The sequence below is a fragment of the Ascaphus truei genome, chromosome 10, assembly GCF_040206685.1.
Source record: "Ascaphus truei isolate aAscTru1 chromosome 10, aAscTru1.hap1, whole genome shotgun sequence".
NCBI lineage: Eukaryota > Metazoa > Chordata > Amphibia > Anura > Ascaphidae > Ascaphus > Ascaphus truei.
In genome coordinates this window covers 42,135,427-42,149,121 of record NC_134492.1, presented here as the reverse complement: position 1 = coordinate 42,149,121, position 13,695 = coordinate 42,135,427, and the positions used below count along the sequence as shown (strand labels likewise).

Sequence of the window (13,695 nt, the reverse complement as noted above, 5' to 3'; positions counted from 1 at the left end):
TCTGGCTCTGCATTTGAAAGCTAATTTATCTTCGAGTTTGTTTTCGTAATTTATGCGGTGGACAAGAGGTCTCGTGGCAACTTGCCTTTACTTGACTGCATTTCCAATAGAAGTGGCTATGTAGCACTGTTCATTGCAAGCAGTTAAAACCCAGATTGTGTCACCCAGTCGTTTGCACTTCGAAGCGTCAGATCAAGTTGTGCTTGGAGTCAGAAGTTTGAAAGCAAGGCCCATTAAACATGTGTTTTGAATAACCCGACGCATAAAGTCGGGGGCGTCAGCCTGTGTTATTACAAAAGAATTCCACTGGATGATTAAATGTTTGGCCCCTTTGAAAGTGTCACTTTAGTTGGAGACTACAATAAAACCAGCAAAATTTACACAGTCCGTGACAATCACAGGTTCCCTCGTAGTTTGGGTAAGGATGATCCATCACCGTGACGATGGGAGAAGGGGAGTATTAATGCTGTAAATGCCGGTGGCGTTCGCAACACTTTGTAATGTGTTTTAGGTCCCACGGCCACGTAAGATTTATTGATATTAATAGGACATTATTACTTCACAGTTGTGGTACAAATGTGTAACAGCTGGTTTTGTAGTATTTGTTCAGCACTGGTAGGGAAGACGGTTGTACAAATAATTTTGATCTGCAATGAAGCCATGGCCTAAAGCTTTTAAAATATATATATATTTTTAGGCAAAATAAACTTTGTTTTATTGATTTCATTTTGAAAGAATACACTGTAGACTTTATTTACTAAGCATCTGCTGCTTACATACAAGGTGATTTTTAATAATCTGGTGCCCTCTATGTATTTAGAATGGGATCATTATAGACACAATGGTATTTAATGATGAGATAAATGTATTGCCATGTAAACTTGTGTTTTGCACTATAAATGGCTTTTTAAGCATGCTGCACCTCATTTTGGATTGATAAAGAGGGACTTTTCATACCATATGTGTCTGCTTCTCTTTTATTTGTTGAAGATCAAGCTACGTTTAAAGCACAGTGAAGCAAAGTAACTTACTCAGGGACACAAGAAGCTGACACTGGGTCTTAAAGCAGTGTATTGTCCTACTAAATTATGGTAGACATGCTTTATCCTTTAGACATTCAATTGACGAGTGAATTATCCCCTTGGCTGGCAGTTAGGTTATTTCTTTATTGTAACATTAGGGGTGCCTCACTACCAGAGGTCCCCATTCTGTGCCCAAAACAAAAGATACAGTAGTGATTGATTCTCAGAATATCAATAATTGTTATGCATGCCCATGTCGAGAAACAATTTTTTTTTTTTCAGACTTGAAATTCAAATTGAATGAGAAGTCATACACGCATGCGCCTAAATGTGAGAACATTCTCGGGAAGATTAAGCTATTAAACTAAGCCACAAAGCCACCCATTACAAATTAATGGTATGGCAGAGGTGTCGATAAGAAGTAGAAATACTTTAGCCTTGTGTGTGTGTGTGTGCGAGGGGGAGAGCGCTGTATGCTGGATTATTAGTTCAAATAAATATTTTCAACAGGTCATCATAATGTTTTAATCCCCACACCCCCAAATAAAATCACAGTATGCCACCCACCTCAAAGTACGTACATGACTAGTGTAGAATTAAAAAGATACAGTAGTGATTGATTCTCAGAATATCAATAATTGTGTATGCAGGCCCATGTCGAGAAACAAATTTTGTATGTGTATTGTATGTGCATTGGTACCTTTTTGTTTGCAGCTCCTGTTTACTGTAACGCATTGGCAGCAATCCAGGTCATATTTAATCCTGTTAAAGGCCATAATTCTACCTGTGAGCCTCTAGCTTGTGGTGAACTCTGGTCTGTTGTGTCTATTGTAACAAAAACAAAACACATTGCAGGCCTTAGACCAAGAAAGGGTTAACAATCCCTGGTTATTTCCATTTATTCCAGCTCAGCAAACCAGACCAACCCATTGGTTTCCCACACAGTGGTTGCAATCTTCATTGGTTTCTGAGCCATGCAGCCAACTTTCAGAATAGTTTTATTTGATCAAATTTCTATCCTCCTCATTTAGCATTTTTCATCCCTTTTTTTTTTCCTCCCCCTTTTTCATCTGCTACCCACATAAAGCTACATTTTATGCTCGGATGGAGAGCCCTCCAAAATATGCCTGCTGTATTTTAAAATGTTATTGAGGATTATATTCATTAGGTGGGATAAGTGTAAAGGCACCTACCTTATGGCCCACTGGCTTGGCTATGGCTAAGCACGGCTTGATACATTTTGCAATGAGTCTCCCATCCTACAATCCTCCTCCCCACTCCCAACGTTCCCCTGCTGCGTTTAGATACATTTGTATGACTGACCGAGACCGGATACAATCCAACTAACCTATTTACTCAGTTCTGCCTGCTAACCTCCTAATGCCAGTCACTCTTCGTGATGATAAAAGGGATTAAAAATAAATATATATATATATATATATATATATATATATATATACAGTGGTTGACAAATCACCAAAAAATCTACTCGCCACACAAAAAAATCTACTCGCCACCTAGTACCAAACGTGTGCTGCTTGGGCCAATAGGAGCTCGCCACGATGTTAAATCCACTCGCCCGGGGCGAGCAAATGTATAGGTTTGTCGAACACTGTATATATATATATATATATATGTTATGGTGGGTTCAAAAAGTGACAAAAACCCTCCACAGTAAAGCATATAGCTAATGGAAATATTACTATATGCTCATTTGCATGTCTTAGACAGGTCTGCAATCCTGCCTTTCACCATTAGCACACAGTGCTTCCACTGCAGCAAGGGATTCTGGGAAATGACATGTAAATGAGCACACAGTGCCACCTTTTGCTTCAAAACCATGTGGGTGGGTTTACTGGCTATGTCTCTTAACCCAGGCTGTGCTCAAAGCTGTGAAATGCAGCACGCAAATGCTTACAGGGGACCATGCTATATGGTTTTGAAGCAAAAGGTGGCACTGTGTGCTCATTTGCATGTCATTTCCCAGAATCCCTTGCTGCAGTGGAAGCACTGTGTGCTGGGTGATAATGGTGAAAGTCAGGATTGCAGATCTGTCTAAGACATGCAAATGAGCATACAGTAATATTTCCATTTGATATATTTGATTTCCAGAGTGAGGAAGTTTATTATTATGAATCATTATTGTATATATTTTCTCTTTTTAGATTATACTGTATATATATATATATATATATATATATATATATATATATATACAGTATAATCTAAAAAGAGAAAATATATACAATAATGATATTCCTCACTCTGCTATGCTTTATTCTGCAATGGGCTGCAGACCCCTTGGCACCAAAGGGTTGAGCCTTGCTCTCAGACGATCACAAACCTGATCTTCCTGACGTGGACAGTTGTTGGCTCAGAACCGAATGGAAAGTGTGAGAGGCGTCTTTCTCGGATGTGCTAGTGCTCTGCAGGGTTTCCTGTATACTTAATGTACTTAGAACTACAAAGCAGTTCTCCTGGGGCATCATGTCTATATAGTATGAATGGAGCATGTACCTTTCCACATTGAAATAAGCTCATTGAACCAGTGCAGCTGCACGCATATAGGTTCAGCCCCATTTAGCCGTTCCGCTTTTCTTAAATATTTGATTTATTTTTGTTTTGATGCGTTAGGTAAAAAAACCATTCATTCGCTTTGACATTTCAAAGGTTTTGCAGAAATAGAACTCTGAAAAAGATGAATTGAAATCAAACCAAAGTGCATCTCAATTTACTGGCTATCATGTATAAGATGTCAGCAACCAGAGATTGCTTCCTTTTCTTCATCTTAAAATGGACAAGAAGTAATAAGTGACACACTGAGTGCTCATTTGCATGCCATTACCCAGAATCCTTGGCTGCAGTGGAAACATTGTCTGATAAGAGACAATGGGGAAAGGCAGGGTTGTGCGCTCACAAGTGGTATTTGTATTCCTGCAAATGCATACTCGCCCACACTGATCACAACTGTGTTATTTTGGAACCGTTCCAGTCCATTTAAATTAAAAAAACGTGCTTTACACTGGAAGTTCTAGTAGCCGTATTGGTGCTGGTGGACAGTTCTTCATTGATTAAATGATATTGCACAGAGCTTTCAAAACCTCAGGGTGGTTCTTCGCATGCACTTGAAGAAGAAACCTATGAGGTTTTGCAAGTTCTTTACATTATAGTTCTTTCTATGAAGAACTTTAATGTTGGTCCACTAAAAGGTAGCACAATCTAAATCGAGACAGGAGAATTAGACTCAAAAAGGTCTCTGTTCTCTTTCATCTATAACAAACTCTTATTTGTCCACTAGAGCCGCTTGAAGCAAATCTTCTCTTCTGTAAAACCAATGTGGCTTTTAGAACTTTGACCTGCGTCATTTGACCGTGCCACTTGATACTGACAATTGCAAGATGGCGGGCTATGTATTTTGAAAACTAGTTAAAATATCAAAATATACGCCGAAAAGTCTAAGCAGAAGAACAAAGAAAGGATATCGCAATGAAACATATGCACAAAAATTAATCGGTGTGTTACGTAATATGGAATACAGTAATTCCAAAATGTACAAAACATACAAAAAAACAAAGATGCATAGTGACAACCCCTCTTATTTAGGCAGTAGCATGACATTTTAGGGTATCACACACTAATATTAACTATTGTAATTATTAATATTAATTAACATGGAATAATTTGTGCGCATATTTTGAATGTAGTGACCTTTCTTCTTTTGCTTTGGCTATGTTTGTTTTCATATTACAAAATTGCAGGAAACCTTTGAGAACTGTCCACATACTGCTCCTTTCAAGCACCCCCTTGGGTTCTGTCTTTATTACTCTGGTTCTTATGTTAACTAAAATAAAACTTTGAAGAGAATGTTTAGGAATGCATGAGTTTCTAAATTATATATAAAAGTACTGGAAATAATTGAAGTCAGGCTTATTGCCACATCAATAAATTATAGATATAGCCTTATCCCTAGTCAGTCCACTGCTGTAGAAGGCCTCCCCAATGATCATCTAGATACTGCAGTTGCAAGCCTCTTCTCCTTATCATAAATCCTTATCTCCTCAAAACGAATGTGGTTGTCTCTTTGCTGCTCCTATTCTCCCATGATCAGTGGGGTCAATCCAAGCATTCAAAAAAAACAAAAAAGGATGCAAGAGAAACAACAAAAGCACAATTAGTATAAGCACAATAAAATGTATATATAAAAAGAAACATATATCACTTACAATAAAAAGAGGTGGATCATAATTATCCGATCATCCACTTATCAATGATGACACTTCCGCAAAGGGTCGGGACCTGAGAATCCAGGACCCCGCGATCTCAAAGTCCTCGATCACAAAAGGTAAAAGCAGTCCCGTTCGCAGATGGGTAGAAACGCTGGGTGCAGCTTTGATATCACATATGCCGGTGAGATCCCAATTGATTTATAGATACTATGGCTCTGGTAGTTAAACAGTGCCTTGGGTCCGCTAAGACAAACACCTTAATGAAGCGTAATTCTGACGCAAAACGCATTGTGGTGAGGTTATTATGCAGCTACGTGAGACCGTGATGACGGATACCCAGAAGCTGCCATCCACACCCCCCCCCCCCCCACGAGGACGCCGACTCAAAGCTGTACCCAGCTTTTCTAACCATCTACAAGCGGGACTGCTTTTTCCTTTTGTGATGAAGGACATTGAGATCGCGGGGTCCTGGACTCTCATGGCCCGACCCTTTGCGGAAATGTCATCATTGATAGGTGGATGATCGGATCATTATGATCCACCTTTTATTGTAAGTGATATATGTTCCTTTTTATATATAAATGTTACAGATCTATGAACTACACTTCCCCTATCATACAAAAACATACACAAATTCTCTCAGCATACACCCTGCCAACATGCAAGTTGTTCACCAAGCACACTTCCAGACCGCATAATTTTTTTTTTTACCAAACACACAGACACAACCTTTACGTTATTTTCCTTGTAAACAAATTTGTGTCTGACCAACATTTCACTGGTCCGTTTCTGAACTCCGAGAGTACCTACTCCACCTGTAGTGATATAATGGTTGTGCTTTTGGAAGGTCCTCTTGCAGTTTTATAATTACAGCTACAAAGTGCTACATATCTGGTATGTCATATCTGTTATAATATGTTTTTCTGGCACCTTGCTCTAATCTCATTTTTGACGCACTGATAAACGATTTGTGATAGGTGAATGGCTTTTTCCGATTTGGCTTTAGTCCCAATCCTGATTTAAAGCTACATATTTTGACTTTCAACACAATGTTGTAAGTGAATGTATTTTAACTTTATCTGAGGCTGCTTAGGACATTTATACATTTTATCGGTTGCATTCCCTCAATCAGCAGTTTCCTTCTCTGCGATCATGCTTTTCTCAAGCAGCCCCATAAATCTTGTGGCATGTCTGGCGTGGATGGAAAACAAAGTCTCAAAATTCCAGCTGATGTTGGTTTGGCTACTGGATAAAATAGAAATTAATTAGTTTGAGCAGAATTCTGCTTCCAGCCGGAGAGAGACAAAGTACAGTATATTCAGTCATCCAGAATGACTTCTTCTTTTGTGGTCTTGTGAAATTTCACACAGTATTTCTGTACCACAAAAGAGAATTGATATGTTGGTATTTGAAGAGAGAGATTCTAACCTGTAGAAACTAATCTATAACTGAATTTGCACATTTCTGTCTTTATATGCGCATAAGCCAGCCATTAAAATATATAGTTATTACAGCAACAGTTAAATGAGCAATCCAAGCAGTTTTTTTTTTTTTTTTAAATACAGGATTGAAGAAAGGGGTCACAGGAGCTGAATCCCATTCATTTCAGGTTCTGGACCCCCTGCTTCCAGAAGTACTTGCCTACAAAGGGGGTGGCGGTATCTCTGCAGTTTCCTGCAGCTTAAAGCCCCAAGTCACATGGGCCAATAAGAAGCCGAACCTTATGACGTCACGGCTTCTTATTGGCCTGCAGGGCACGGGGAGATTTTAAAATCACCCTTAATATGAACCATGGAATGGTACCGGCACTCACTATTAAGGTAAGTATCTCTGGAAGCAAGGGGTCCCCGGAGCTGAAATTAATATGTTTCAGTTCCAGAGACTTCCTGCTTCAATCCCGTATAAAAAAATGGGGGGGAAAAAAACACTGCTTGGATTGCCTCTCTCAAGGTATATTCACTCCTAATTATGGTGAAAACAATCCAATGAATCACTTATAAACTACACACTGATATCTTCAAGTATCCGGAGCTGGTTGAATTCTAAAGTGCGGTATGTGGAAATTCTCTGCCTTGTTTTTTGCTTTTTTTTTTTTTTTTAATTCCAAATGCTGCGGTGGCTGATATATGTGTGTGTGAACTACAGAATAAAGAAAAAAAATTCCCTGGTAAAGTATTTTAGCAAAACACTAATTTAAGTTGCAAAACAGACAAGGTAAAATGAATTTTATTACAAATGTTGATTTTAGTTTAGCCTTAACAGAGAAAAAATTAAGCTTTATAGGATCAATACTACTATTTAAAAAAAAAAAATATTTAAAGTATGTAATTATTTTACCCTGCCCCGCTCAATCCAAGGGCGATTTTATTGAAACCTTTTTCATATGGTAAACAATGATTGTACACAGCTTATTGAGAGTAATGGTACACTCATAATTTGAGCAGAGATGAAAATTTGGGTTTGAGAAGATTACGAGTAAACAAAGATTTAATCATCAGACAGGCCGACGGAGTACATACATCAAGCCTACCAGATTCACAGTTGTAAGGCTTCCATCACCAGAAGGCTTCCATTAAAAGGCTCCCATCAGAGAGAGATGGATCTCTGATACGTCTGATATATCTGATTAAATTGTGAGTGACACAGAGACTATTGCATATTCCAATTTTTTAATACCATCTGCACTATTATATTATTTTCCATTTTTTCACATATCACCTTGAGTATCACAGCGCTCCTCCTACCTGGAAGACAATACTATTTTGTGTGTCTGTGCTGTTTGCTGTAGAGCATGCAAGAAACATCAATATTGGGTTTGACAAGCACAGTGTGTCACGCCATTTTAAGACACTTCATGGACAGGATCCATCAGTCTTAAAATATAAGGATTGATTTTGTTCCTATTAATAGAAGAGGTGGAGATATAGAGAGCGCTCTATCTGTATATAAAATATATATAAAATATAAGGATTGATGTTGTTCCTATTAAAGCTGCAGTTCAGTCTTTTTTTATTTTTTTATTTTTATTTTTACTTCAATAGTTTCATGTGTGCAATCTATAATTACCTAAAGAACTGTATAGCTGCAGGTCAATTCGTTCTCCATGTATTGATCGGCGAAATTTGGTGACATAATTAGAGCTGGCATATGTTTATATTCTGCCTCTGTCACTCAGTGGAAGCTCATGAATATTCATGAGCACTCCTGCACTGACATGTGCTAGAGGGAGGGCAGGGCTGACAAAGGGGTGTGCCAGGGCTTGTGACAGGACATGAAGGGGCAGTGCCTTAGCAAATGGCTGTTAAAATAGAATACAAGAAAATTGGTCTTTCAAAGTTGTTTTTTTAAAAACAGAAAATGCTAAAAGTATTTTTTCTTACTACAGAACTGATTTATTAAAAAAAACACACATGCAGGATATTGACTGAACTGCAGCTTTAATAGAAGAGGTGGCGATCTAGAGAGCGCTCTATCTGGACAGGAGAGTTATTAGATTTATACGTTTAAAATCTCAATCCCTCTTGGCCTCAATGAGGATATTGATTTGGTATCTCTCCTCTAGCTAGAGCTTATAGACACTACTTATTCCTCTGGCTATTATCCTCATCATCTCTTTCCATTTTTTGCCACACAGTCGATTTGTGTAACATGGTTTGTACCTGTACACTTAGTCTATCCAGCCATACCCGCCTCCTATTTTCCTCCCATTTTTTTCTTTACCATATTCCCACTTTTATTGAGTGGGATTACAATAGATTTCTGTGGCCCATTTGCTGGATGTTCTTCAATAAAGATGTGTTTTATGTGGGTTCTTTTGAACCCCTTTATTCGATGATTCCCAACAGGGTTCGTTTTTTAGTTTTTCCAGATTTTAACCCATTATTGATTTTATACTATTAATATGTACCAATTAGGTCTGCTCCATTTGTCTATTTATTGATCAGTCTCCATTCATGTTTTTTTCCAGCTGCGCGTCATTATGGTCCTGCTATTTTATCATTATACAGATGGTATTTCATTGTAGTAATGGTACATGTTACTATCTAATAGATGTTTTTGCAATCTGAGTACAGGCATATGCTTTTCTAATCATTCAATTAGCCTTTGGGCATTCCCTTATCCCTTTTCAGCTGTACCCATGGATCCACTTCATTATGTATTTATGTATCTGCTATGTTTTTATTTACTACGTGTAGTTTTATGTCTCCACGTTGTCTACAATTTATGTATAAAGTTTAAATGGTCCGACTGGATTCCGATTTTTTTACTCCCTGAAAGTGGCCACGAAATGCGTAGGATACTGTGATTGCCATTGCGCTAGTCCTTCTACTCGGGACATTGTGCCCCTATCAGACTACCCATTTGTGTGGCACTTGTTGTACTTAGACGGCACGGAAGACGCTGACATCATCGATACATGCCGTGTGCAGGAGTCCTTTCCTGGCTGAGCAGCATCTGCGGTGTTTAACGGTGGAGCACAGAAACCCACCTGACTGAGGCTACAGACAGCTTCCTTGGAAGATTCCTCCATTTGGCAGCTCCCTCCATGATCCAACGAGGACGGTCCTTGCTAACCCTGCTTGACTTGAAGTCCCTGATCGGTTGGTTCAGCTTTCCCATGACTCACGTTTTTTTACTACATGCTTTTATCCTATTTTTTTTATTCTGTACGTGCATATCTCACCATTGTTAAAAACCAATATATTTTTTTCAATAATACTATATCATGAGAGCTCTTTGCACCTTTCCTTTTAATCCTGATTGTGTGCTTAATATTCGCTGCCCTTCCATTTCAATCAATCCTTCAGTCAGTGTAACTCAGCAGCTACAATGTATCCTTATATTACTTAGGTAACATGATCTATTGTTACACTTGAAACGGCTGAGAACATTGGCAACAAATTACCACCAACAGGAAAGTGATGCAATGCTATTTGTAATTAATTAGCAGATAAATATAAACAACCAACATTTTGATTTAGTTTAAGGAAGTCCGTAAGATTGATAATTGGCATTGCACCATTAATAATACTGAACCTTTAAGTACTAAATGGGTTCAATTATGTTGAACTTGTATTTGGTGGTCTCTGGCATTAATGTACGCTATGTAAACATAATGTTATTTATTGGGTCTACTAATTGTGATGTAATTTCCTGTGTTTCTCAGCAAACATGTGTTCCATATTCTTTCTGTTCATTACATTTTGGCAAAACCCTTGTTATCTCTGTATCATATTGTTGATATGGTCAGTGGTGGACATGAGTCAATATAATAGTTTCTGAATTACACATTCGCAACTTGTGAGGTCCCAAATCTGAATGTGAAAGGTTAGGGGGAAGTTTAATGAAATACTTCTGAATTCATTAAATCTCTCTCTCTCTCTGTGGTTGAGAATGTATGAAACTGGTTTCCCATTAAAAAAGGCTCCATTCTAGTTACATATGATAGGTGTATTCAGTCTGTGAACAAATGTCAAGGGTAAAAATAGATCTGTCTCAAATAAAGTTATAAACAATGCAAAGAATATGGCGATCAGCTTTTCTTTACCATCATTTGAGTTCTTCACAGTTGTACATGAATCCAAGAGTCTTTTCTTAAGGGTAAAATGTCTTGCAATTTTTTTTTTACGTTTATTACATTTTTTTATCACAGTTTTAAAAACATTTTCGTTAAAGACAATACATCTACAGGATATGAGGGCTCTCACAATACAAAGTGATACTAACGCCTGGGTGCAGACGATTGCACGAGAGAGATTCACTCACAAGACTTTCTCAATGTGAATAACGATGATTTAATAATCTGTCCATGTTTTAGTTCTGCTTTGGGACTTTTACCAAGACGGTCTTGGCGCCGTTTGGTTCTGGCTATGCAGTTCTTTGCTATGGCACATTTTGTAGGCAAATGAAGCAAACTCACAATATGATATATTCATGGTCTCTTCTTTAAGTAGTTTTCCAATTGGGAGGAGCGCTGTGATACTCGTGAACATAAATGAAAGAAAAAAATATATGATAGTGCAGATGGTACAACAATAATAGTGATCAAAAAATAGTCTCTGCAATAGTTGTACTCACAAATGACAAGGTCAAAATAGACGTATCAGAGACCCATCAAAGTGGTATATTGGTAGAAATTCAGGAAGCTTGTAGTGTATTGTAGATCATATAGATGATCGGATTATCTCCCAAGGATTATAGAGAGAAAAGAGAGAACGCACAATAGTATAGTACGATCTAAATTGTATTAATAGCAGTAAAAAATATATATAATGCCCTCACATTTCAAATGTAAATTACGTTCGAGGGAGAGGACAGCTGTAGTCAGTTGGAGAGTGCCGGTGCCTCCAGGAGCGACGGAACACTTCCGCGTGCGTCACGTGTGCCCGCGTCACATCCTGTGACGTCTCAGGTAAGGGCGGAAGGGGCTGCCTGGTGTGTCCGTCTCCGTAGATTGCCAGCACCCGTCTCCAGTATTCTCCCCAGCTCGGTCACCTCCCACAGCTAATCGATTCAACTCGTTTCGCTGTGGCTTCTTCAGGATACGGAATGAACCTCGCCTGAAGAAGTTTACTTTGTTAAACGAAACGCGTCGCGACTGTTGTGGCTGGCGGTTTTACTACCCACCACCAGTACACATTCAAGTGTACCGTTCCTGCTTATTTCCGATCGTTTCTATGCTATCAAAAACGGACAGGCATCCTAAGGACACCTATTGAAGGCCCCGGTTCCTGCACATGCGCGCTACACTCCGCACCACGCTACCACACGTGGAGGACAGGAGAGTGAACAGAGACAGCCCCAGCGCGCGGGTCTGATCTCTCAGAACTGAGATTACCCTTCATACTTCCTATGTGATGCCCTACTCCTGTGATAGACACCAGAATCGGGGATTATTAAAGAAATTTTATATGTAAGTTATTAATTTTATTATTTGTTGCTAATACAATATCTATCTCTCATCTTGGTGCGCTTTTGTGTTTTTTCTTGTTTTGCTGATATTGGTATCACCATCGGGGTTCCGGTGGAGACCACATTTGGAGGTGGGGGAGACACCTCATAAACACAGAAGCAGCAAGAGAACTGAGAGGGACCAACACTCCAAGTTTAAAGAGCCAGAGCGCGGACTGAACTTTTCATTACATTCTATTCTTTATTGTATCAGTTATTACAGTTATTACAATTTCTCTAGGCAAGTTAGCTACTGGGTCTTGTACCTGGTAGGCTGTATATATCGGACATGTGACATCATACTGGTGACATCATAATGAGAGACAGAAAGCAGACAGAGAAAGAAAGACAGAGAGTTGACAAGTGAGGGGAAAGTAAGAATGGGAAAGAATTGGGGAAATCATAAAGGAAAGTGATGAGCGGGAGAGAGAGAAGAGGAATGAGATTGGTTTCGTAGAATTCCTGGGCAACGCTGGGGTTTTTCAGTTAGTATACAAATAAATAATATGCAAGATGAATTAAAATTACTTGGTGTGTTTTGTCTAAGCATGCGGTAAATTGGTTAATTTGTGTGGAAGTATATGTGAATGAGCACGCTCCCTCTCCCGCTCCCCCTTCTTGCAAATGCTCTATATTGCTCACCTGAGAGAGGTGAGATTTTGAACTGTTAGTTTTCGGACAATATTGCCCCTAATCTGGCAAAATTATGTCAAACTGTGTGGTGTGTGGCGTATGGTAAAGTGTGGGCCCTCATAGGAGGGTGGACAAATAATGCTTCATAGTACTATAATTATTGAACACGATACATCCAAATAAGATACAAATATACTCACAAACATGTCAGAGATAAACGCATAGAAGGATAGCGTGCAGACCACAATCCCACATCACTACCTCCGCGATTGTGTCACGCACAACAGCTCTATCTGGGGACGGATCTCCAACATGCTCATTTTCTTTTTTCTGCGGCCAACATAGTGATGGCTGCATCTACAACTGTGGCATGCCGTTTAGACGATTCTGCATGGACTATATCCAAGTTTTAATAAATGGGTCCATAGAGTGTCAGTGTCAAGTTTGCATATGTTGCTTCCATTATTTCTTCTTTTTGTTATACTCTCCTCTCACACCCAGTGAAAGCAAAGCATTATAGTTTAGAGTGGTGTCTTTCTACAGTAGATCTTAAAAGAAGAGTTCTATTAAAAGCCACTGAACTCAGTTTTCTGATCCAATTGGTCATATTCATCTGTTATAATATTCTTACATATAATTCGTATATATATATCCAAGTAATTACAAATGGGGCTGTTTAAGGTGCGGGGCATTTATAGTGCGTTGGATCTGGTTGTCCACTGTTTTATGATGTGGCATTTTGAGTTGGCTCCCTAATGTGTTCCATTTACTAAAACACATGTTCTCCTATTTAAATTTGTTCACTGTAAACTGTAAAAGATGGAAAAGCCATCAATATGCGCACACTACAAAGAAGCAGAACT

The 13,695-nt window shown here is 38.8% G+C and overlaps 1 protein-coding gene across 2 annotated transcripts in view; it reads left to right on the top strand.

Moving 5' to 3' along the window:
- ATF6 (activating transcription factor 6) overlaps nucleotides 1–13,695 on the top strand; it is a 168,064-nt gene that overhangs the window by 38,995 nt on the left and 115,374 nt on the right. The window lies entirely within an intron of this gene.